This window comes from Macrobrachium rosenbergii, chromosome 31 (genome assembly GCF_040412425.1).
Source record: "Macrobrachium rosenbergii isolate ZJJX-2024 chromosome 31, ASM4041242v1, whole genome shotgun sequence".
Lineage (NCBI taxonomy): Eukaryota > Metazoa > Arthropoda > Malacostraca > Decapoda > Palaemonidae > Macrobrachium > Macrobrachium rosenbergii.
Window position 1 is genome coordinate 22,631,256 of NC_089771.1, and position 26,301 is coordinate 22,657,556.

Sequence of the window (26,301 nt, forward strand, 5' to 3'; positions counted from 1 at the left end):
ACACGGATATATATTATTCAGTTGTTTTCCACGTAGGAAAATGAAATATGTAAATGATTAGAATATGCCCAACGGTTTCGTCCTCCAATGGACCTCTTCTTGGAGCGTTTATTAAGGAAAGAAAAATTGTTTACAGTGTATGCAGCCAAGAAATCCTAAAATCTTAAACAAATGAAATACCGCTACCAAAAACTAACAGTCTGAACTAAAAACATATAACAGTAAAAGAATACAATAAAATAAAAATGGCATTTGAAAAATTGCAAATTACCAAAACATCAAATGGGATAATATGTCCATGTGAAACAGTATAAAAGTAAGTACATATTAACTAACGTATAGTACACAATATTTAATGGGCAACATTATCCAATTTGTACTGACGTCTCATAACATGTAAAATATTAGGATCTAATTTATATAAACCAGGAGATAAATTAACATTTTTTTCCTTCGCTGTGATCAATGCAAGCCATCTCTATCAAATTTCTTTCGATTAAACCTGTGCTTTTAAATAAAATCTTTGACCCGAGTCTATCAATTGGTGAATTACACATACTGCTGAACACAATATTATTTGTTCTTATATTATACTTATGATTCAAACTAAGTTTTTTAGTGCCTTCCAGATTATCCTATAAAAAAACTTCTGCACTTGCACGTATCTTATAAATAATTCCTTCATTGCCTTCCGGACTATTACAAATTAAAGTTTTACTAATGGTGCGCAGTCTTGGGGATTGGGTGGGGGTTTGTAAAGGTGAAGATGGGAAGGGGTTGGTGTAGGTGAACTTGGGGAAGGAAGCGTGGCGCCGTGGCCTGTCCCCAGAATCGAGAGTCCATGTTGGATATGGTAGAGACCGGTTGTAAATTTCTGGTTGTTGTAACGTTCAAGTCTGTTGTTTCATAGGTTGTGAGTTCGTTTTGGAATTAGTGCTCTGTATTGAAGTGTGATAATGTGAGTTTTTGTTTATACATTTTTCATGTTATGTTGAACTACACATACCCTAAGATTTTAGGTCTTTCTTGGCTACATAGGCTGGGCTACTGTAAACAATTTTTCTTTCCTTAATAAACGCCCCAAGAAGAGGTCCATTGGAGGACGAAACTGTTGGGCACATTCTAACTTGGCCATTTACATATTTAATTTTCCTACGTGGAATACAGCAGAATAGCATAATATATCTTTGTAGGTAAGATTACCAGTGGGTAGAACTAGCCTCTGTATTTGTTGTGTGTTGGGTATTACCTAGGAAATTGACTTTTTCTATAGGTTTTTTGGTTGTTTATCAAGAATGTACCGTTATTTTTTGTCGCTCAACTGTAATTAACATCAGAAATGATTATATTTTTGCTATTGTGCATGTGCCGTGTTATAGTGGAACTTTTGGTAAAAAGTGGTGTTTCCTTCCCCCGGGGTTTCTGGGGGCCAGAGCCCTCCAGCTAAGTAACACAGCCCACTAGGTTAGGTTAGGTAGGGTACATTAGGTTAGTATGGTTCCTTTTACAGTAGATTTCCTTTGACAATTTCTTCTTGAACATATGACTCCCGGTATTTTTAAGTAATAGATACACGGCGGGTATTTAGTGAGAAATGGCAGTTTTTTATAGTATTTTGGTTGCTTATGTACAGTTTGTTATTTTTTGGGGGTCAGCTGTAATTAAACTGTAATTAACCCCAGAAGTCCATCCAACAAGGGGTTTCCATACACGATCTTCACAAGACAGAGCACAGCTATGTCTGTTTTGAACAGTTCATATCCTGTCCGGCAAGTGCAATACCTTGGAAACTGGTTTGGTAATTCTAAGCCGGCTGTCCGCGGTGAGCTAGACTATGGCAATTGACGTTTTCCTATGTTATTTTGGTAGAACTATATAGCAGCTCCGTGGCGGCGACTGCCTTCTAACTTAACTTTTTCTACAGTTTTTTGGTTGCTAATTATGAATTTAACCTGTAATTAACCCCTGAAGTCCATCCAATGAGGGGTTTCCATACGCGATCTTCACAAGACAGAGCACAGCTACGTCTTTCGAACAGTTCATACCCCGTCTAGCAAGTGCAATAACTTGTTAACGTATGGGCACCCAACACCCCCAGGCCAGTACTAAACATGGCGAAGGGACATTCCATTTGGCCGACAACAAACAGATGCACCGCCAGTATCAGAACCCCTAAAAGTGTAGAAAAAACCAGTTGAAAAGCTAAAAACGGGTGCGGAGTTAATATATAGAATTACTGTTATTTTACGTGCTTTACAAGAATTTAAAGTAATATTTTGTTGGTCGGCTGTAACTAAACTGTAATTGACCCTTGAAGACTACACTACTGACAGGGTAGATCTAAACTGGCATTCCGCGGCGAGCCCCCCATCCCCCTCCATAGCTAATACGGCAAAATTGTAACCAGTAAACCCCTAAAAACACCAACCTAACGTACTGTAGGGGTTTTTACTGGTTACAATTTTGCCATATTAGGTATGGAGGCAGGTGGTGGGCTTACTGCGGAATGCCGGCTTAGACCTACCCGGCGTTAGGTAATTCAAGTCGTGTAGTCTTCAAAGGTCAATTACAGTTTAGTTACATCCGGCCGACAAAATATTACTCTAAATTCTTGTAACGCAAGTAAAATAACATAGAAAAACGTCAATTGCCATAGTCTAGCTCACCGCAGACAGCCAGCTTAGCATTACCACTGGTTTTTTCTCCACTTTTAGGGCTTCCGACACATGTGGTGCATTTGTTTGTTGTCGGCCAAGTGGAATGTCACTTCACCGTGTTTAGTACTGGGCCCAGGTGGGGGTACCCATACGGTAACAAGCTATTGCACTTGCCGGACGGGATATGAACAGTTCGAAACAGACGTAGCCGTGCTTTGTCTTGTGAAGATCGCGTATGGAAACCCCCTGTTGGATGGACTTCAGAGGTTAATTACAGCCGACCCCTAAAAAATAATGTTAAATTGTAAACGAGCAACCAAAATACTATAAGAAACTGCCATTTCTTGCTAAATACCCGCTGTGCATCTATTACTCTGATCTACCTTGAACATTTTCAAAGCAACACCAAACAGTAGGTATGTAAGGATTTGGTGACCTAGGTTAGTTAGGTTGGTGTGTCTAGGGTGGAGAAGAGGGCCTGCCCACCAAGCTAAGTAAGGACTGAGTTTTCTAGATTAGCCTAGAGTAGGTGTGGTGTGGTTTACATTTTGGTAAAACTATACCTTAGTTGTGCGGCCTGATTCCTGCCAGTCGCTGACTGGGGCAGGTTACCGTTTTTGGGGGAGTCGCCCCCCACCTCCCCAGCCAGGTCAGGGCATGTCACCCTTAGTTAGGTTAGGTAGGCTAGATCTGGTTAGGTCAGGACCTGATACTATGGGAAAGGTTATGTCTATTTATCTATGAGTAACCTGTCCCAGTCGGTGACTGGCGGGAATCAGGCCACGCAACTAAAGTAAAGTTGTACCATAATTTTCATTTAAAGTCCTTAGTTTGTTTTAGGCGGGTGAGGGTCCAGGTGTGGCAAAGCCCCGTTGTCAAGTGAGGACATGCTGTCGTAGGTTATGTTAGGTTAGGTCATAGCCCTATTATTTATTTTAAAAGACAGTGTCCGAAGTGAGGTTAAGACAAAATGCCCTAGGTTATCGTAGGTTAGCTATGGTCAGGTGAGGTCATAGCCGTATTATTCATTTTAATAAACAGTGGCCCAAGTTAGGTTGGGACCCAGCCCCTTAGGTTATGTTACAATAGATTACTTTGCTATATTTAATTTGTTTTGTGTTTCCCCCTCCACCCAAAAACCCTGTTCACCTTGTGGTCCCCATAATTGTAGTATATAAGGGGGGTCCAATATCTCTAAAAACTATTAATTTTCTATTGAGGTGAATGCAAGTAACATTCAGAACACAATAAAACAGGAAAACCATATTTTCAACTTTGGAAAATTATGCTTTGAAGTGAAAATGTATACTAGATGTAGATGGGGAAATATGTAATCATTGACTAGGTTTGGAATATTGAATTGCAAGTAAAGTAAACCAAAAATATATTTAAACATTTATTTGAATGCACTGTAAGTTTTAAAAAATAAGATTTTGCCATTTTTATTCCATATCACCGTAGCAATACAAGTTTTAAGGGTACACTCATGGATTTAGTGTTATCTTTTAATAAAGTGAAGTTTTGAAAAGGCAGATAGAGGACTTTGTAGTTTTGTATTGACTGTATGTACAACTTGTATTGCAATCTTAAAGGATAGTCTTGTTTCTCTCAAGGTAATTTATGAAGAGTTCTCATAACTTGGGTTGGGCATAGTACCATTTTTCTGACAGATTTGCATGTTTTTGTCATTGCATGCTACGAAAGGATACATTTTATGTAAGGACATACTGGTAACTATAATGGCCGGTGTTATACCCTTTTCATAATCAGTATAAATTGACAGTAGATTCACTTAAATATTTTTTGATAATTTTACTGGCTTGTGTAGGAAACACAAAGGATGGTACTGCAAAGGATGTTAGAATTTTAATGTAGAGCATTAAACTATATGAAAGGACTATGGATAATGATCATTTTGTCTTTTTGAGGTGAGGACGAAGACCAGTTTTGTACTGGTCGATTTATGCTTTTTGGAACTAATATTGTTTTTGTTCTAAGTGTTAGGGAGAAATTGCCTTTATGACTAATACATGATCCCAGTTGCCATCAATTGAGTTTTATTCAATTTCTTTCCTGTTTGCATGTGTAGTGGCGGGGTGGGGGAGTAGGTTAATTACAGTATGATTTTCCAATTCTGCAGTTCTTTGTAAGGTTTCTTATGCCCCAGCTGTGTTGCTTTCAACCTTTTACTTGTTGTTCATTCCCTTTGATCTCCCCCCAACTATGAGCTGTCTACTTCTGCAACACTTCCTTAGCTGCTCCTATTTCCAGTTATCATTCAAGAACGCGTTATTTAGACAAGCCCTGTAAGACTCTCAGAATATGACTGTTATTAGTAAACTATTCTGATGATTTCTACAAAGTTGCTTGCTTATGGGTTAGTTTAGATTACAGGCTGAAGTAAAATCTACGTGCTCCGCTGTTCATTTTGAAAGTTACTCCAGTTTGCATTTTATTTGAAGATGACTGAGAGTTTTTGTATTTCCATTTCAGGTGTATCCTGCTGTAGGGCATGGGTTGTGTAAGATTCTGAAAGTCTGGGATCCAACTCTTAGCTGATTGATATGTCCCATTCCAATGTATAAGGAAATATACCTTGAACCCAGCTTGTTGACAGAATCCACTGCTATTGCAGGGTGAGTAAAAGTAGAATTGTCTCCTTAGGAACATTTCCCCTTGAAGTGTGCTCGCAGCTTAGGGATCTGAAGAATTTTAAAGGTTAATGGGGACAAATTGCCCATTTTTTTTAATAGTGAATTCGGATTTTTTTTAAATGTATGTAAGTTGAGAATATGCAATATAAGTTAGTGTGGTATGATGTTAGCTGAAAACATTCCTTCAAGTTTATGATAGGGTAGTTTCCAGAGAATTCGAGGTCTTCTCATACACCTTTGGACTGATTTCGACCTTATTTGCCTAACCCATATAATAAGGATTTTTGTTGGAAATTAATTTATATTTCAAATAAATTCGTGATACATATTACCAGGAAAGGAATGCAGTACAAGGAAATTTAAAGTACTACTAGGAAGAGAGGAAAAGAATCGTACAGCACTGTACTTAAAGCTGTTTATTACTGGCATGTAGTTTTAACTTGCCTTTCATGTGGTAGTGAAGTTATGAACACTTCCCAGAGAAGTAATATGGTGTCCTTGTTTACAAGTGATGAGGGTGGTATATGATCAAAGATATTAATTTATCAGAGTCATGGCCGACGACAAATATGAGTTGAAAAAAGGTGTTATTCTTGTGTTTTTCCAATCTTCATTTCTCATTTAAGAACAAATCCCACGGTGAACCCTTAAGGGAATCTCCAGATTCAACTACTTAGATAATGAAAAATCCTTCAAGTCATGGTATAAAGGCCCTAGTTCTTGTCTAGGGTAAGATGCTTTGAATATGTGTGCATTTCATAAATCAAGAAGTGTCTGGTCATTCACTTCTAAAATGCGGTAAAGATTAGGTTTGATAAAGTTTTAAGACATTTTGAATGGGATATTCTTCTGGCAAACAAAATCTTTCTTGAATGGCTTGTAGAGGTTGAACTAATTTATATCAAATGTGTAACACTCTCTCTTTCTCTCCTAGCCTTGAACCTCTAGTCTCTTTCATTTTGTTATGGTGTTATTTTCATAATTCCGTAGTGGTAACTATAATATTACCTCAAGAAACGTACGTTGTTGCTTTCGTGAATTTAACTGATTATGATTAATAGCCTAGCTTTGAATCTCTTGTTATTATCGTTCTTTTCTTATACTGTGTGAGCTTTTATTTAATCGAATTTCATTGGTAAAGTAACTCTTCCCACAATGAGCCGTGAAACAACTAATTGGGACAAATCGAATGGTTGTAAGAGTATGCATAAGTGTTTGAAATGAAGGCCAAGGAGCCGTTGCAGAGACAAAACCACCGACATGAGAAACTACGTTTCAGTGTTTGTGACTCGGGAGGAAGAAATTTATAAAAGATGTACTGTATGGTATTACAGAGACAAAGAACTTAAACACAAGGAAAGGAGGAATAGAATAAGCAAGGGAGCCTCGACGGTAGGGGAAATAAATCTGGTGTCTGTAGGGGGGATAGGGAATACCTACGGGGAAAATGACCTGTGTGTAAGGGGATGTAGGGGAATTTCACTTATTTCCCTTATAAATATGTTTTTTCTTCAGTATCCTAGATAAAAACAAATAAATATTAATATAAAAAATAGTATCCGTGACATATATTAAACAGCCCAACATAATGATAGTATTAAAACCTGGGTATACAGTAAATGTTATTGAAGTAATTACTAGAAATATGATGTCATTCAAGGGTGTTCCCTCATAGTAAGAAATAAAACACAACAGTACAACGAAACCGTGGATCCCCAACCCTGAAGGTATTCTAAACCAAAAGGAGAATGTGAATACAGATTCATGCTTGATAGTGTACTGAATTCTCTCTCTTGTTGCAGCAAATATCTAACCAACTGCTTCTCTTTGGGTATGAGGAAGAAGTATAAAAAGAGGTTTATGTATAAGAAGAGGTTTAAATCTACTATGTATTCCGGGAAGTTTGGGTCATCGTTTTTTGCCAATACTTTGAAACAGTTTCTCACACCCTCCCCTAATTTTTGATAAAAAAATCCATGTCCAAACGCAGATTTTAAAGTCGCTTCACTCTTGAATTTTGGGACATAGCCAAACCTAGCCAGTCAAGATTTACGAATTCATTCTAATAAGCACTCCTGGGCTACTTATCCTTCCCAAGGCCAAGAAGGGAGCCAATTGGGTGGGGTCGCCTCCCACCTGGGCTAACTACGTAGGTGATGACGTATCTTAGAGGTACCTGCTCATTATGGCAAGTCACCTGCCGACGCAGTAAGGAGGTAGACAAAGCTCCGCCTACATGGGGGATTTTGGGGGGAAGTGAACAGACCTCTTTCTCTTGGCCTTGTGCCCTCCTATCACTGACCCTACATTCATTCCCCACTCTCTCTCTCTCTCTCTCTCTCTCTCTCTCTGCAATATTTGTTATGTATAATGGAATGTTTTCAGGCACACATTAGCATTGCAATTCTTCAACTGAGCAATGCAGGACGAAATGAACTAAGACCTACATGGCTATACAGAATTTAGGGGCTTCCGAAATCTTTGTAGATGATGAATGTAATGTCGGGTTAAACGACAGGTTTATCACTTGTGTATCCAGTAACTACAGAGAAGGTTGTCCTGTCGCGTTTCAGAGTTATGGCTTACATGTAGAAATGTTTATAAACTCTGTGATTTTAGCCCATTATTTTGTTTATTATATACTTTATGTAGAACAGTGAATTTATAACAAACATAACCTTTCATCTCAAAATTATGCAAACAAAATAAAAACAATCGTGTTCATGAAGACAGTAATGTACGCTACGGGTTGTAATGACGTTAAGGAAGAGTAGGGAGATGAAGGTTGGAGTCGAAGAGGAAAGTTGCAGATATTGAGGAATTTACTATAAGTAGATACTCAGGACAAGTTCAGTAGTACCCAAGCTCGTATGTCCGAAAGTGTTAATCAGTTTGCTGGCTACCCCATCAAATTCAAGAGTAAAGTGCCTGAAAAAGTTGAATTTGGAAATTGAATTTATTACCAAAAATAAGGGGATGGTGTGAAAAACACTGTTGCAAAGTAACACACTGACCCATCAATTAATTTGAAAGATATTGGCAAAAACGATGACTCAAACTTCCTTAAACACGTAGTCGTTTTCTTTGGTGTTGAGAAGTCTGTTTTGTTCTATGTGCAGAAAGGGTTCTGGCTTAGGTGGCTCATAATCAAATAGGTATTTATAGAATACAAAAAGTTTCAGTCAGAACATGAGTTATTAAGGTCTCTTTTAGGTAATTTCATATTTTTTTGTATAAACGTATCCAAAATAATACACTGAATTTATAGTTATTTCTTTCATTACAGGCTACATGAAGATTTCAGTACACTGCACTGTTCATCCTCGTCAAGAGCGACCTTGAAGTCCCCTCTTGTGGCTCTGTAATGCCCAGAGCAGAAACCATGGTTGAAATGTGACTTGTGCCTTAGGCTCTGGGTTGAATTTTGCTTTGCCTTTAGTGCTGCTTACAGTATGGAAATAATTAAAGGGCTATGTAATTTGGAGAAGTATAGGGACATTGTTTTTAAGTTGTACACACACACACACACACACCATTCTCAAAAAGGGATTGGATTTAAAGCTTATAATAAAAAAAGATGGTTATTGTCCTGATAGGATTGTTGGACCAGACCATTGCATCTCACTGTTAAGAACATCAGACTTCCCTTGGGGACTTGGTCTTGAATAAGAATTGTAAATGGAAGGAAGTAGAGTTAAAAGAAGTTGTACAGCTAAGTGAGAAGAACAATGCACCTGAGGCCAAAGGGACACCAAAGAGAAGCTTTAGTACATTCTGTGTTGGCCTGGGGCTTAGTTTATACCTCCAGTTAACCTATAAATGGTTACCTTGGAATATTTTCCATGTATGTATTTTACACATCAGCATTCACATTTTTGTATGGTTTTCCTTGCATAAGATTAGATGTCCAAAGAGCTCTTTTGCATAGTCTTATGCTTTTACACTGTCAGCATAAATTCCCTTGAAATTAGTCTTGCTCACTTTAATTCTCAATCCTCAGTTTTCCATCTGATGGGTCTCCCTCTTAATTTCTCTATGTTTCTCTATGATTAAGATGAACTATGATTGGCTCTGTGTTGATCTGGGATGAACACCCTTTATCTCAAATTCTCTAGAAGTAACTGGTATGATACTCACTCAAAATCTTATATGATGAAGTACCAACACTTGCATAGTTAGTCTTCTTTTTTGTGTGCCTTGCCTTTGTAATGCCCCTTCTAATTACAGATCTGGTTACTCCATTCAGTGCTTTTCTAAGATAAGCTAACTTATAACTGTTTTCTTTCATGATTTCTTCTAATGGAGTCATTAATGTTAACAGATTTCTTAATCTTGCTCCACAGCCACACCAACACCCATACTTTTTGTACCCAGTTTTAGCAGTTCCTTTTCTGTATTTTGCACATTGTAATGAGTTGTATGAACCTTACACATGATTGGTGTAATACTCTCTCCCATCCATCTGGTCCCATCTCTTCTTGATATTTATCTCCAGGTGTAGGTATCTGTGATGCTAGTTAATGGCCTCTGAAGCTTGTTCCAAAGGCAAGTAATGTTTGCTCATTTTGAAAGGCATTTATTTCCATATATTCTGGTCAAAACCTTAGTAGGCTTTTATTCCCTTCTGCCTAATTTTTGTCAGAATTGGGAATCATCTGATCTGTTACTGTGCTTAGGTCATTAATTACTAGGATGCCTTGCTGGCTCTTACCAGACAGCTGTAACTGTTGTCTCTTTATCTATGATACCCACATAGGGGACTACTAATCACATTACTGACTTGCATAGCTTGCTGTAGATGGTACTTAAGGTTCCATTCAGCATATCTTCTATCTCAGCTTCCATATACTTTTCAGCCATTAACAAAGACCCCTTCTAACCTGCTTGCCCGTCTTCATCTTTGTCTTTTTTGGTTTATGTTTTCTGTTTCTCCTTTTGCTATTTATCTTACATCATCTAGTCTTTGTAGAGTAGGTAATTTGATTTCCTCCAGTTTCCTGTTATTTCATTGTAGAGAGTGCAAAAGGTTTATTTTGTTTTGTACTTGCTGTTGTTTATTTATAAAACCATTACTTCAGAAAATATAAGCCACTGTAGAAGGAAATTGCAAAGCAGCATGCCTCATTAACTGGCTCAGCTGTGCAGGGTCCTTCAGGGATACCCAGTATTGTTATGGCTAACTACTGATTCCACCTTCTTGGACTCACGGTGAGCTTTTAAGGCTTTTCAATCAAATAGAGTGGGTCCAACATCCTTTCAACAATGAAATGGACATTGTTTTTGTATGTAACCAGGTATGTCCTACTACAAGGGAGAAATTTGTGCTTTATCTGTCAAGAAGCGCCTTGTCTCTTTAACCCTTCTACCTTACCAATATTAGTTATTTGCAGCAGTCTTTGTGTCTGTGCTCTAGAATTTGGGAGTGTATATACTTACTGGCCCTCCTTCACTGTGATTCTTCTGTTTTTGGAACCCATAATCCATGGGCCATATATCTGGTCTTGACTTTGTCAGGACAGGTAACACCATGTTTACTCACTGAATCTAGTTTATTGTAGGTGAGATACTAACGAAGTGAAGAGAGAAATCAGAACCTTTTCTGCTAGTCATTGCTGTCCTGTGGAATGAATGAAGCTCAGCTCATTCCAGTTCTTTTTGCTGATTATGCTGGGTCTACCCAGCAATTGCTCTTTCACTAAGAACCATTGGGTTCATTTTTTCACGACAGTTTTGGATGGAACTGCTTGATCAGCCTCCTTAAAAGTGGTCTAGTTTTGGAATTTTTGGCCTTTATCACTTTCAAAGATCTTTTCAGAGCCTGGAATGAGCAACATTCTCTTTCCATTTCTTCCAGTGTTTAATATTTAAGAAAAGTTGGTTTTTCTGCCATGACAGTCAAGATCTTCTTGGGTTTGATGATATCCCTTCTGCCTTTCATTTGAGGGAACTTGACCCAGGCAATTCATAGTCCTCCTTTGTCAGGTCTTAGTACCAGAAGGGCTGTCTGTCTGCACTGCAGGATCCAAGATGGCTGTACAGTACTCTTCGTCGGTTCAATTCCTCTTCCTAGTGAACTGGTCATTTAAAAGAGGTGTTGAATAGAATTTTCTTGCTTTGCCAGCTTTTGTTATGCAGTTTTGGAACCTTGTATGATTTTGAAACTTAGAGTAATTAATATAAGCAAATTAAACAAACTGTTTGTTTGTGGTGTCCAAAGCAAAAAGATCACCTGCATACCCAATCTCTGAATGTAGAACAGTCCTTACAATCAAACACAATCCAAATGTATATCAAATGTTGGAAACAAATCATTAAACAAAACTGGGCAGTATCTTAAGCATTATCCATTTATTCAGTTGTTAAATTTTCAAGAAATTGAAATGTAAGATTTAATATATTCATTAACATTCAGTCTCTCTCTTCTCTCTCTTTATCTCTCTTGTTGAAATTCTAAAGAAATACACCTCAAATAAATAGTATTAAAACAAACGGTTGTGATAACGTAGGTCGTCCCACTGTGTATTTATAAAAGACAAGAAAATTTATGGAAGACAAGGACCAAAACTTCCTGCAGTAAAGACATTGAATGTCTTTATGTATAAGATTAAGAGAATGTGGTAAAAGGATTCAGATATATTTTTATTACTTATGAAATTATGTGGCTGAAAACTGTTTTGAGTCAATGATTGTGATTGTTATATTGGATTTTTTTTCAAGTAAAATGTGTCTTGTGTTTTACTGATAGGTAATGAATATCCCACCAGAACAAACCTGTTATTTTGCAGATAGCCTCTATTATTATTTTTAGGCTAATAGACCAGGTTTTATCATTTATTGAGCCCATTTTCAAAATTCTGGTGGTGCTTTTTGCATACACAGTACAAGTTGTTGCTGGGCACATTATTTACTGTCCAGCAGCTGGTTCCTCGTATTGCCAAGCTTTGGAATACTTATTTTGCTCCACCCTTCAAAAAGTACTTAATTCCTTTAGAGCAAAGTCCACTTCTCAATCTGGATTAGCTTAAAGCAGTTGAATATCTGAACTAATATCAAAGTCCTAAATATGGCGTAAGTACCGACTTTCAAGAAAAGATAATTGGCATCTTGATAACCTTTGACTGCCCAAACAGATAATTAGCCGTCTTGATGTTTTTGTTTGTGAGAGTGAAGCTTTTGAATAGAGCGGTGTTACGGGAAGGAAGTGGCACGTCATCGTTGAATGGTTATCCCTCATTCCTATGTAAGCTTAGGGTTTTTTTGCTTTTATTATTCTGATTGAGTACCAAAATAATAATCCACATAACTGCATTGGTTTCAACATACAGAAGAAAATTCTCCAGCTTTGATAAATATATTCCAGCCGAAACATTCCTCCCTCGTTGGAGTGCGGTTTTTCCCTAAGTCCAACATGGTGTATTCTCTCTCCTTCAAAATATCTTCCAATATCTATGAGAACAGCCAAGGTCATACTATTTTGTGCTCAGCAAGTTGTTCTAATCTGTCTGACACCAATTATGCGGTTACCAACTTTATTCCCATTAATGTAGCTCATGTCCAGTGCTACTTTTCACCATTGCTAAATCCTCTGTGTCTGTCAGTAAGATGACAGTTCTCATTCCATATTTTTCCTACATTATCATCATTACCTCCAGTGCTGTAGGCACAATGGGTGTCAAAATTCTAACCCTCGTTCTCTTGTCCCCATCCAAGCAGGTGGGGAGGTCTGTGTCAATGTTCTGTGTGTCCATAGGCGACCATCTAAGACTCCATCACCCTTTTATCACTTGCCAACCTGCATGGGGATCAACTGTAAGATTAATTCATTAGAGTAAAATTTCTGACGATCCTGCTATATGACTCCTAATAGTCTTAATATAACATTGTTTTCTAATAAAAAAAATTTTGTTTACCGTTTCTTGTCTGTATAGCAATATAGACTGTAGTACATATGTACCCTACTCTGCACACATTTTAGTTTTAATTTTCATGGTATTTTCTTCCCCTGGCATTGCTTGGATGACTTGTGTAATCTTTTGTCACACTACATTTTTATTTTAACTCCATAGTTGTCTAAAACCCTTCCATTTCCCAACTGAATTCTTTGTATTTCTACAAACTCTGCCATCCTAGTCAAATCATCTTGAAAGTTAGTTCCATGTAACCGTTACACCTTTCAAGCCTACCTACTCTGTTTCCTTTCCAGCGTTGAATAACCTCAGGTCCCAGTGCTTGGCCTTTGACCTAAACTTTATATTCCATTCCTCAACTAGTACTCTCTACAGTACCCATCACTATCACAAGTTAGTTGGAGTTTAGTGCTCTCTTAAGTAATAAATAACTACTTTGTCAAACCAGTTGACTGATTGATTTTTTTGACCTTTTTGTACACTTCACTTGCTCATTTTTTACAGACATTCCCTTCTGTCTTAGGCACTAGTATTTCGATATAGACATTGAGGAATAATCATGTCCCACGACAAGTTGAATTTGAAAGATCAACAGCATATTGATTACTTCTCTATGAGCCTGAACAATAAATGAATTAGTAGTCTCTCTGACTGCAAGTTTGGTGGCTGGTATGGGTTTGGCATGATGTTTTAATGTCCTGTAACTGGTCATTTGTCAGCCATATTTGGATTTGTGTTTACTATTCTGGGAAAAAGAACATCTGAGGGTCTTTGACTTTTGATAAAGTTTGCTTGAATTGGTGGTCTACTTTTCCCAACCATGGTAAAATTTCAGATTTAACAGGTTCTATACATGACAAAGTTGCCCATACGACTTTAGTAACAATTTCCATTGTCATTCTTAGTCCTTAAGTGTTTTTTAACTGATATTAAAGCGCATCAAGATACTGTACTTGTCTGTTAGTGTGTGCCACAGGGTTTTCATTCGCTGAAAGTTACACTCCTAGGTGTTGTTCTCACCAAGTGAGTGGATGTAAACATGGTTGGAAGTACCATACCCTTATTTTTTAACCTCACTTTGGAAGATTTTTAAGCCTTTAATGAATTTTATTTTTTACTTTCCATTTCCAACCCTCAGTTCTGTAATGCTTGGAACATAGACATTACTTTAAAGAAACTTGCTGTTCAAGTTGTATAATTTTAGTTGAATGCATTGGAAAAGATTGTGAACAATACAAATAGGAACTGGTACATGCTCTCTTCCTAGTGTTTGACTGGCGATGTGCAAATTTGTGTTGATGTTTACTGTGGTCAACACCTTTTTCCTCCGTTGGTTATATGGTTCTTAATCCAAGGATTTATTAGGACGACTGTTGAGAGCAGAGAACTAACATGAGTGTAACAACTAGATTATGTAGCTTCATCTGATTTTCACCCTCTACAGTCTGTAGCATATGTAAGCAAATCCATTTCCGAGTCTAGCATCCGTACGCAGAACCTCCAGGGACTCCTTTGCAAAAAGTGTAATCATAGACACTGCTTATGATTATTTGGACTTTCTGAGGGGAAAAAAGGGCCAACAAACCTAGAGGTCCCTTGAGGATTTGCATCTTGAGATCACATCATTAAGTACAATTCATCTTTTGTCTTTTCCTTATATGATTGCAGACGTTGTAGGATGAATGTCTATTTGCAACCGATTTACAAAGCATCAATTGGTGGGCTGTAGAGGTGGTGTTAGCCAGCAATGGCCCGTCTGGGAAAGCTGTTGTGAAAGGGCATTCAGACTACCTCTTTGGTAGAAGTCTTTCGTGTGGTGAACTAAATGTCTGTTCGAGAAATCTGAGTTTTCCTTTTCAGCAATTTAAAGTTCTTTGGCATTACTTCAAGAATCTATCTTGGGCTGTTATCCATGAGCCTACCTCCCCAATGTGCTTTATGAGCACTTGAGACTCTTAGGCACTTGACCATGGCGACTATCACCTTTATGATCTTCACTGTGCTGAGCATGTGGGTACACCTGCAATTACCAACCGTAGAGGGCAAATCCTTGCTTCACAGGGACAGTTGTACAGTTACTTTAGCTGCTATGTTTTCTGCAGAGGAGTGTCCAATTGTTTAATCCTTGACGTCAAGTAGGTACATGCTCCAGTCCAGACACACTCCTACTTTGAAGTGAAAGACGTAGTTCAAGTTGTTGCATTATCATCCCAACAAAACCAACACCTTGCCTATCTTAAGAACTGCTCAAACAAAACTGCTGTGTTACAAGCAAAACACTCTACTACAGGCGTGTTTAGATACACCCCTTGGCTACGATTCAGACTGAACATCTAAATGGTTAGGCAGGCCAGATTAGACCAGGTCTAACTCCACCATGACTTTTTTTTATTTTTCTTGGCAACCAGACCATCTTTCAAATCTTGAGCTACATAAGCTACTTCTAGTTTGCCGCAGTGCTTGATTTTTAAGATTCCCAGTTCACTCCTTCTAGACTGTTACTTCTCTCCAGGTTGCATAGATTGGTCATTAGTCTATTGCAATAGGGTCTCACTATCACTCAGTACAGCTACTGGCTTAGACTGTCTTGTTCCTTCCATGATACTGCTCACGTTAAGTGAATTCTGTTAAGATTTGTCAATTTCTCAACCAATCAGATCAGCATGAGAATACCTGTTCTTCAGGCATTTCCTTTTGCTGATACCAATGTTGTTAAAGCAACCCTAATTTTTCCTGAGAGAAACCTAGTCCATCACCAGTTTATTTACAAATGAAACTTCACCTTTGATGCCTCTGCATTAACAGCCATCCATTTTAAAGTGTATCAACACTTTCAAGGTTTGATTCGAGTAATATACTTTCTCCATTCCTCCTGACATCTTGATTCAAGTAATCTTGTGTTTTATATGCTAGAAGCTAGTAACTGGGACTCGTGGGTAAATTTGTGGTTCTGCTAACCTTCAGGTGGTTCGGAAATCTAGAATCGATTTGAATTACAGATAAACTGACAAAAAGTCGTTTGTAGACCTCATAGGTTTGTTTTGAAGCTCTGAAATGTTTCAAATCTTGCTCTCACACTTTGGTAAAGTATAATTAAGTTGCTAAAACTAAAAAGTCTTGATAAACCAATATGGGTTTAAACCCAAGTTTACATTTGTAAGCCACATAGAGTCATCAAGAGTCTTGCAAAAATGCAATGATGTTAATTGAAAAATAAAAAATGTCTATACAGAAAGAAAAACTTGTTAGGGATGGGCCAGAAATTTTTCTGTTTTAAAAGTTAATGCCAAAAAAGAACGTCCATATTCTTTTTATTAGGGTTATAAATAAGCCTAAATTTTGATTAGGGATACCAAATTTAAATGAAATTTTACATCAAATTGTGGTCAAGGGAAGTCATAGCAGGCTATGCTAGAGAAGTTGCATGAATGTAGGTGGTGGTCTAGCCTATATTAAAGTGTATAGAGGAAATAAAAACCATCAAATAACCGGACAGTCTTTTATTTAAATCCAAAATACAAATTTTCAAATTTTGGGTGCTATTCATCTTTATGATAAAAAGATTGTTTATTTTTTTTTTACCCCTTGGAGCTAGCATTGCAATGCCCGAGGAGGGAGCATCCTCAGCAGAAGGCATTATAACCAGTCAGTTATCAGCTTCGAAGCCGACTCTAGGAACTGTTTTAAAAGTTGACAGCAGATTGCCAAAATGGGAAAAGCTTAAGTAACCCCTTTGTGCTTTTCCAGATGGATTCCCGTTTTCTGTCACTGCTGAAGAAAGTTGGAACCGTTAAAATGTTAGAGAGGACTTACGTAATGGGAGTCCAAAGGGGAATGTCATTACACCACTAAGACTAGCCTCTGAACGCCTCATTCTTATGGCTGTGATTTTGTACTCGGAGCAAAGAACTTGGCTCGGTGTAGTATCGAGAAACATGGTATTAAAACCACGTAGACTTTACAGCCAGAATTTCATTCTAATCGAGCGACTGCTACAAAGAAGTCATGTCCCTTAATCCATAAAATGACTTACGGATTGGCATTTTTTCGACTACGTTAAAGTTACTTTAAAGCGGTCTCACGTCATTTATAGAAAACGGGTGTCATTCACCCTCATAGAAAACCGAACATCATTCAGCAGGACACTAACTACGATAAATATATTGTCGGTTATTAGCCATTTTAACATTGACTTTGTACTTGATAGAATACTTAACCTTGAGCTTTAATGATAACTTACTTGTAAATATTAATCAGTACGGATGTTCATCCTTACTTTCGGAAATATTTATATGTAAAATAATCAGTTTCTCAATATGGAGCCGACTTAAATAACTAGCATATTTTAGGTTAAAAACCTATTCTTCGGTGTAGCCTAACATTTTGCCATCAAAATTTTGACACCAGTATGTCAATAAGGGTGATAAAATTGACCATTAACTGTTTATCAAAATGAGAAACTTTTATTTTGCCAACAATGGCCTCTGATGTAAAAAGTGACGTTAAAAGGCAAAAAGTCTTAGAGAATATATTGCTCGAGCTATCCCCTACACATAGAAATACTCGTATCACTGACTTGAATCTTTCATTCTACCCTAGAAACAATATTCTTATAGAACCTTTTAAAATCGGAATAACCCATTTTGACCTATATTAGCCCAACAGATTTCGTTCTTTCATCACCATTTCCTGACATGTAAATTTGTCAACTAAATGCACCCCATTCCAACTTGTAAAAACATTAAATTACCAGACTATCGTTTCATTTGCTTAACGAAAGTTTATTTACTGATATTAATTTAAAAGTCATTGCCTATTTGTGACTTTGCTAAAATATAATTTTTAATGAATTTAAATGCATTTTTGGTATTTTACTTTAACATCACTGGGAATAGAAAAATTTTGAAGTTTTTTTTTCTGATATTCAAACGCACTAATTTTCAACAATTAATAAATCTTATGATGCTGTGATAAGTTGGATATTTATCATTTTGAGATCTTGTGCAAATGAACTTTTAACAATTAGTAGTACTGAATCTTATGAGTCAAATTCAAGCTTACTATTTATTTGTCAAGTATGAATAATCATCCATTCTTCTCAGATGTCTTGTGAACATGAGATTGATGAGAAACTCACAAGTAATGAAAAAAATTTAATGATCTTTATTTAAAACTACAAATCATCCTTCCAGTCTTTATTACAACAAAATCAGTTAACTACACCAAGAAACATACAATCTCCTCAAAAGCAGACAAGTGACTCAAATGCCTCATACATCACTTTATGGCAAAACACCATTCAATGTAAGTGATTGAGTCAGGTAAATGGTCAGAGACGTAAAGCCACATCCTCCTGCCCCCGTTCTTCCTCCCCCAGCAGGACAGCAGGGTCGGGACTAACGTCAACCTTCACTTTACACGTGGACCACCACAGCTTAGGGGCCCGGAATAACGTCTTACAAATTAATCCCATTGCCAGGCAATTAGGGAGGAATGTCCAGTACCTGATTTGGACATTCCTCAGGGTGTTTTGGAGCTGGGATGTTATCTCAAATTTTTGTTGCCAGTTTTAACAAGACTGAAAAAAAACAGCAATTTTGTACTAATCACCACAGCAAAGTTACAAGATGAGGACTACTTTTTCACATTTTCTCACCTGACACATGAATAAACATTTCCCGTTTGTTTAGCTCATCAGAATAAGGCAGCAGGATAATACACGACTGTGGTTTCATACTGGAAAGGTCGACAAATCTACGAAAATTAGAGTTTCATATTGCTCACATGAGCAGGCCTATAAATCAAAATGACCGTTTCACTTGCTCATTACAGTAGGGCCACAAGATATCAAAAAGAGATACTTGGTGTTTAATACTAGAATAATGAACATCGTCTTTTCACAATAACAATTAGGACAGGACTACCACTGGTAGAATCATGACCACCAAGTACTGAACAGGAAAACTTTATGGAAAACTTATTGCACACAATTAAGACATACCTAATGGCTAATACAGTGCCAAACTGCTAAGAAGCCTCAGGCTTACCATAACATGAGCCTGTTTTTTCTTTTTTTTGTCATAATATATACTCTTGGCCCTTCATCACTTTTTGAAACTTTTTAACTCTTCGATAATGACAACCCACTCAAAAATATTTTTGAATACATGGCCCTACGCATCAAGCTCTCCTAAATTAACATACTTGTCACGCTGACAAACTTTAAGGGTACAAAGCTTCCAAACTGACACATTTTACAGGTACAGCACAAAACTCCCCAACATTGACCTTTTTTCTTTTAGGCAAGGGATCACCTGGAAATTAGGATATATCAAAGAAATAAATTATAATAATTCCATGAAATTATTACAAGACAGAAAGAATGACATACACTATCCCAAATTTCAACAAAAATGGCACTTTATAAGTGCAAGAATCGCCAAAAACTGAAAATCTTTCATGTAAAAACCTAACACTGATTTTTTTTTTTTTGGGGGGGTACAAAACTCTCCCACCCTGACACTTTTTGGGTATATAATTCCAAACTGACATTTTACAATACAAAAGTCTCCTGAACTGTCACATTTTTGGATATGAAATACTCCTAAACTGACACTTTTTTGAGCATAAAACTCTAACAAACTGACACTTTTTAAGCATTTGCCTTTAACAAACTGACACATTTTGAGCATAAACTCTAACAAACCGACACACGTTTTGAGCACAAACCTCTAAAACACTGACTTTTTAAGCATACAACTCTAACAAACGGACACACTTCTTGAGCATAAAGCTCAAACAAACTGATGCACATTTGAAGCATAAAACTATAACAAACTGACACTTTTTCAGCACAAAACTCTTAAAAAATGACTTTTTGAGCATAAAATGCTAACAAACTGACACGTTTCGAGCACAAAACTTTAAAAAACTTACTCTTGAGCATAAAACTCTAAAATCTTACTTTTGAGCATAAAACTGTAACAAACTAACACACTTTTTGAGCGTTAAATTTTAACAAACTGACACACTTTTTGAGCAAAAAACTTGAACAAACTGACACACTTTTTGCACATAAAACTTGAACAAACTGACAACCTTTTTGAGCATAACACTCGAAAAAACTGACACACTTTTTGAGCATAAAGTCTACCGAACTGACACTTTTTGAGCAAAATACTCTAACAAACTGACACACTTTTTGAGCATAAAACTCTAACAAACTAACACACTTTTTGAGCATTAAATTTTAACAAACTGACACTTTTTGAGCATAAAACTCGAACTGACACACTTTTTAAGCATAAAGTCTAACAAACTGACACTTTTTGAGCAAAAAAAAAAACTCTTAACAAACTGACGCACTTTTTGAGCAAAAAACTCTAGCAAACTGACACACTTTTTGAGCATAAAACTCAAACAAACTGATACACTTTTTGAGCATAAAACTCTAACAAACTGACACTTTTTGAGCATAAAACTCTAACAAAATGATACACTTTTTACGTATTAAACTCTAACAAACTGATGGACTTTTTAAGCAAAAACTAACAAACTGACACACTTTTTGAGTATAAAACTCGAAACAAACTGACACTTTTTGAGCATACAACTCCAACAAACTGACACACTTTTTGAGCATAAAACTCGAACAAACTGACACACTTTTTGATCATAAAGTCTAACAAACTGACACACTTTAAAAAAAAAAAAAAAACTTAAACTTACGCACTTTTTTTTAGCATAAACCTCGAACAAACTGTCACACTTTTTGAGCCTAAAACTCTAACAAACTGATGCACTTTTTAAGCAAAAAACTCTTAACTGACACACTTTTTGAGTATAAAACTCGAACACACTGACACTTTTTGAGCACAAAACTCCAACAACCTGATGCACTTTTTAAGCAAAAAACTAGCAAACTGACACACTTTTTGAGTATAAAACTCAAACAAACGGACACATTTTTTGAGCATAAAAGTCTAACAAACTGACGTACTTTTTGGATACGAAATAATCCTAAAATGACAGACTTTTTTGAGTGTAAACTCCAACAACCGAACTAATTTTTTGGGTAAAATAACTAATTCTAAATTTGCATATTTTTTTTTTTTTTTGCTAAAAAATTTCCCTTCCAAACTGACTTTTCTCAGCCAAAAAACCCCTCCATTTTTCAGGCAGAGCACTCTCTTCAATAAAAACCTATAATCAAACTGAAAACATAATTAGTAAAAAAGAAGTTTCACCTTTTAAGTGAAAAACCAACACTTTCCATTTAAAAAACCTCAAACATACAAAATTTCCAGAAAACAAAAGGCTCCCTTCAATTGACAAACTTTCTACACACATCTGTCCAAAGCTCAACAAAATTAACACTTTCTAGGAAAAAACTCTCTTAAACTAACACTCTTTCTAGAAAAAACCTTTACTTAACTTTCAGGGCATGAGAAACCCTGAGCAAAGAGACACTTCCGAACAAAAATACTTTTGGGACAAAACCAATACAAATTTCGACACTTTCAAGGTGAAAAACACAAGAACTCACATAATTTGAGCATGAAACTCCCAAGCTACAAAATGTCATCATCCATAAGCTACAAAATATCGTAATCCATGAACAGACTTTCAAATAACCGGCCTAATTCAACACAAACTAATAAGACATCCACTGGAAAAATAACCATTCTAGACAAAAAAAAAAAAAAAAAAAAAAAAAAAAAAAAAAAAAAAAAAAAGAATATCACATAATAACAAATTAACACTACTTAAATGCAAAAGCATCAAAGCTAAATCAAATTATTTTTGCAAATCTGTAACAAAACCAAAAGACTTTGTGAAGGCCAAAACAATCATACAAACATTGTCAATGAACATTTCACTAGAACCTTCCTATCACAAACTAATGATTTCTAAACAGAATTTCACTAAAAACAAACTTCCTGAAATAAAAAAATATTTGAAAAATACAGACTTTCCGATAGAAAGAACCATCAGGAAATGGGCCTTCTTCAGTATCATGATTTAACAGATTCTCTAAAAGCAAAAGGTTTCATAATGAACTGAAAGCAAAATATAAGACACTTTCTGAAAATATCAAAGCATCATGAAGTGTAAAGTATTCCAGACTAACATGCTTTCTAAATTCAACAATACCAGAAACTATCAGACTTCCTTAAAATATAAACAGGAATGAAGACTGTCTGAAACCCATTTGGCCTAAGCAAACACTTTCTGGCCCATGCACTCTTAATCTCCAATCACCCTGTAGTGGGGTTGTGCCACCAGTGCAGCTTACACAGTGCACTGTATGCATTAATATTCTCTGAAGTGTCCCTTCAGCCCTCAGCTGCAACCCCTTTCGTTCCTTTTACTGTCTCTCCCTTAATATTGTCATTCTTCCATCTTGCTTTCCACCCTCTTCTAACAATTGTTTTACAGTGCAACTGTTACAACTTTAAACCCTTTTACTCTCAATTTCCCTTTCAGCGCTGAATGATCTCACAGGTTCCAGTGCTTGGCCTTCAGCCTAAATTTTACATTCCATTCCAAACTCGTTATCTCAAACTGACACAATGTTAATAAAAGCTGTTACAAACACATGCTAAATGGCACACCACTGCCCTGAATTAACACTGGTACACCAAATTCCAGTGTCATCAGCTAAATTATGAACACTAAACTCCACTGTCACCAAGGGATTTTTGTATAACAAATTCCCTGTCACCACCTGATATCTGAACTTCAAATCCATTGTCAACAAATAACATCTGAATACCATACTACTGGAAGCAAACACCATTATTACAAACTAATTCTTTCTATATTGCATACATCACTGTCAAGAAGAACACTTTTTCTTGGTCCAAACTTTACCATCATGAAAGAACTTTATTAGAAATTCCATCCTGAATAAAATATTCCACCATAGTCTACTTTTTAGAACCATAACCCAGACATGTCAAGCCTTCTGTACATCAAAGTTAATATAACAAACTTTAAAATCCATAAAATTGATCATAATGTCTTATTACAGTTTCCTAAACCAAACTATCCTTATTAGCAATACAAACTTATAAACGTTAAAATTTAGTTGTTGTTTTCTCATTCCAAAACATCACAAACAAGGGCCTAACTAAAGCCCAAACCACCTCCATGAGAATGACATCTTTAATCTTAAACTAAGATTACTTCATTAGACTTTCTGAATGCCATTACCATGTGTAATACAGTATACACTTCAATCTTTCTAAAATTCCAAAAGATCAAAATTCTGAAAACATCTCCACAAATCCACAGACATCTTCAAAGGTAAATTGCAGATCACTGTCCAAATCTAGGAAATCCATAACCTAGATCCTAATCACTGCCTGAAATCAAGTTATCCAAGATCAGATGTATTGCCTGTAAGATCCACTCAGTCCACAGAGAGTTAAAATGTTTTTACTATGGGCTGTCAAGACAACTTTGTTGAAATGATAAGAGTAAATCAGTTCTGAATTCAAATCCCAAAGAAACTAAACCAAATCTCAAATAACCAACAATGTACTCCTAGCTATACAATACAATTCCTCAAAATAGTACAACCATTACATAACCACATGGCATCAGGATGTACAGTATACATTTCTAATTCTGAAAGCAAACACCAACTTCGGTTAACCACTACTATACTTTCAATTCCTTCAAGCCTTAACAGGAAACCAGAAAACACCTGAAATTAATGAGCCATCATACACTTAAGTAAACATCTCCAAAATTAACATGCAACATCTAAGTAACTTCTCTAAGGAAAAGGCAACTAACTTATCCAAAGTTTCTATTTCATCCGAATTTGACCACGCTTTTCACAGGAAATATTTCATATCAGTTAAATCTTCAATTTGTAGGGTAGCCTAAAGATGAGACGAGTTTCGTTATCTGCGTTACATGATGGGGAACACTGTTGTTCCAAGATTCAGCCTTTGTATTCAATACAACCAAAATATTGCACAGTAACACACAACTCCCAATATGTCTTTTAGTATAGTACACGCATATAGTGATAGTACTATAACCTTTCCAACACAACAGAGGTTTCATTATTATATATTACCTTAGTAAACTTGTCAAATATCTGTTTCCTGTCCATGCTGGGACAAACAAATCCTTCAAAACTCTCCACAACTCACATTTAAACACCCGTTTTTTACTAATTACTGACGATGTAATCAATTAGTAAGGTTTCTCCCAAATCCTCTAAAATCAGGCCAAGCGTGGTATTTATCCATTCTTTATGTCAAGTACACGAATAAAATGCTTGCCTATGATGAGAAGGCGTTTAAGCCCCAGGCTGGTACCCCCTTTTGAGAAGATTGCATGGATCCAATATGTAATTAAAAGTATTGCCATTTAACGACCAAAAGGATAACGCTCTTTATAAATGTTCTGATACACTTAATGTATGTTTTAAGACATCTGGCGGGATATTAATTATATTCTGTGCTTGGCAATAATTTTATGAAGCAAAATTTCTTATAAACTCTTGTAAGATAAAAACCAGCATGTGATATAGTTAATCATATCCCAAGTCAGGAAATGCATAAATTCTGCCCAAGAAAATAAGCTTTCTAATTCTCGTAAACGATGCTCTACAAGTTAGAATTTTCCAATTACATTAACAAATTACATGGACTGAGCCAGGAAAATGTTTTAAACAAACAAACTAAGCAAAAAGTGACAGTTCAAAATAAAAATTGTTTGAAATGAAAATTATTCTTAAAAGCATCTTTACATATAACAGTACTAAGTAATTTTTGTCAATGCTCCATACTGAAAAAATGCTAATCTTAGGTATAAAAATCTCTAAAGATAGATCAAATAACCCTATCCATAAGTATTTACAAGTAAATTTATCCACACAGCTCTAGGGTATGAGTTCTATTAGCTACAAAACTAGTTATACAAAGACTAATAAGTTTGACAATATACACATCGCAAACACTATGCCTTTTGCTTAATGTTTCTTGTTTTCTACAAGACTAAATACACAAGATTTAAGTTTAAGTTCTGTAACAAGATGTGGGAGAAAATCATGTAAGAAATCTCAATGAAAACTGAAAACAGAATCGACAAAAGTGTGCATATTTGCAGGTTTTCTTACATGTTACTACATAGTCAACATGAACTAGGTTTTTTGGCCATTATGCATTTGTTTGAAACAAAATTCTAGCTGTAAAAATCTATAGAGTCAGTACACCTGATCATAAGATACTACACATCAAGCAAGCATTTGTTTGATTACAAGTACTAATACAACCATAAGATTAAACATACACTAGGCTCATCTCAGTGGTCACATCCACTTTGGACTACCTGTACATAAGTCTTTTTTAACATTTTAAAGGTCTAACATTCTGCAGCAGAGACTGAGTAAACTGAAATATATCTGGCAAAGCACAAAGGAAGCACATAACCTCTTCCAATCTTGGCAATTAGCTGTCAACTTAGAAAACAGCTCTTTGAGTCTGCTTCAAAGCTGATAACTGACTGGCTATAATACCTCCTGCTGAGGACACTCCTTCCTCGGGGCACTGCAATGCTGGCTCCAAGGAGTCCTTTATTTTAATCCTTTCCAGTTTTTTCTTTTGTACAATGCATTTTTATAATGATTTCTGTACTTCAGTTTACATCCCTTAATGATGATAAGAAATTATTCATATAGTTTTCTTTAAAGTTCCCATATTTATGGATTTAATGTTTAAAGACTGCTTTAGTTCTCATTTTGTCCTCAATTCTAAAAAACCAAAAACCTCACTTCTCAAAAGTCAAGATAAAATTCACAAACTAAACCATGGCACAAAGTATTAATTAGTCAGAATTTGTGACAAAACAGCTTTAGAATGGACTTAAATTTCTGATACCAAACAAAACACTTTGCACTTTAAGATTTACCACAGTTCATACTCTTAACACAGTAAGAAGTAAATATCTGAGAACAGGCACCAAATGGACAGGTATGAAGCAATAAAAGCACCTAGTCTTCACTGTGCACAGGGGGCTTTAGGAAGGCATGTAGTGCCTCAGACTACTCCAGCAAAGTGTGCT

The 26,301-nt window shown here is 36.3% G+C and overlaps 1 long non-coding RNA gene across 1 annotated transcript; it reads left to right on the forward strand.

The window, feature by feature from the left end:
• Positions 1-768: 768 nt before the first annotated feature.
• LOC136855407 (uncharacterized) lies at positions 769-12,047 on the forward strand. The gene is made up of 3 exons (XR_010858018.1): positions 769-958; positions 5,151-5,293; positions 8,598-12,047. It is a non-coding gene; the product is annotated as an uncharacterized lncRNA (long non-coding RNA).
• Positions 12,048-26,301: the final 14,254 nt, after the last annotated feature.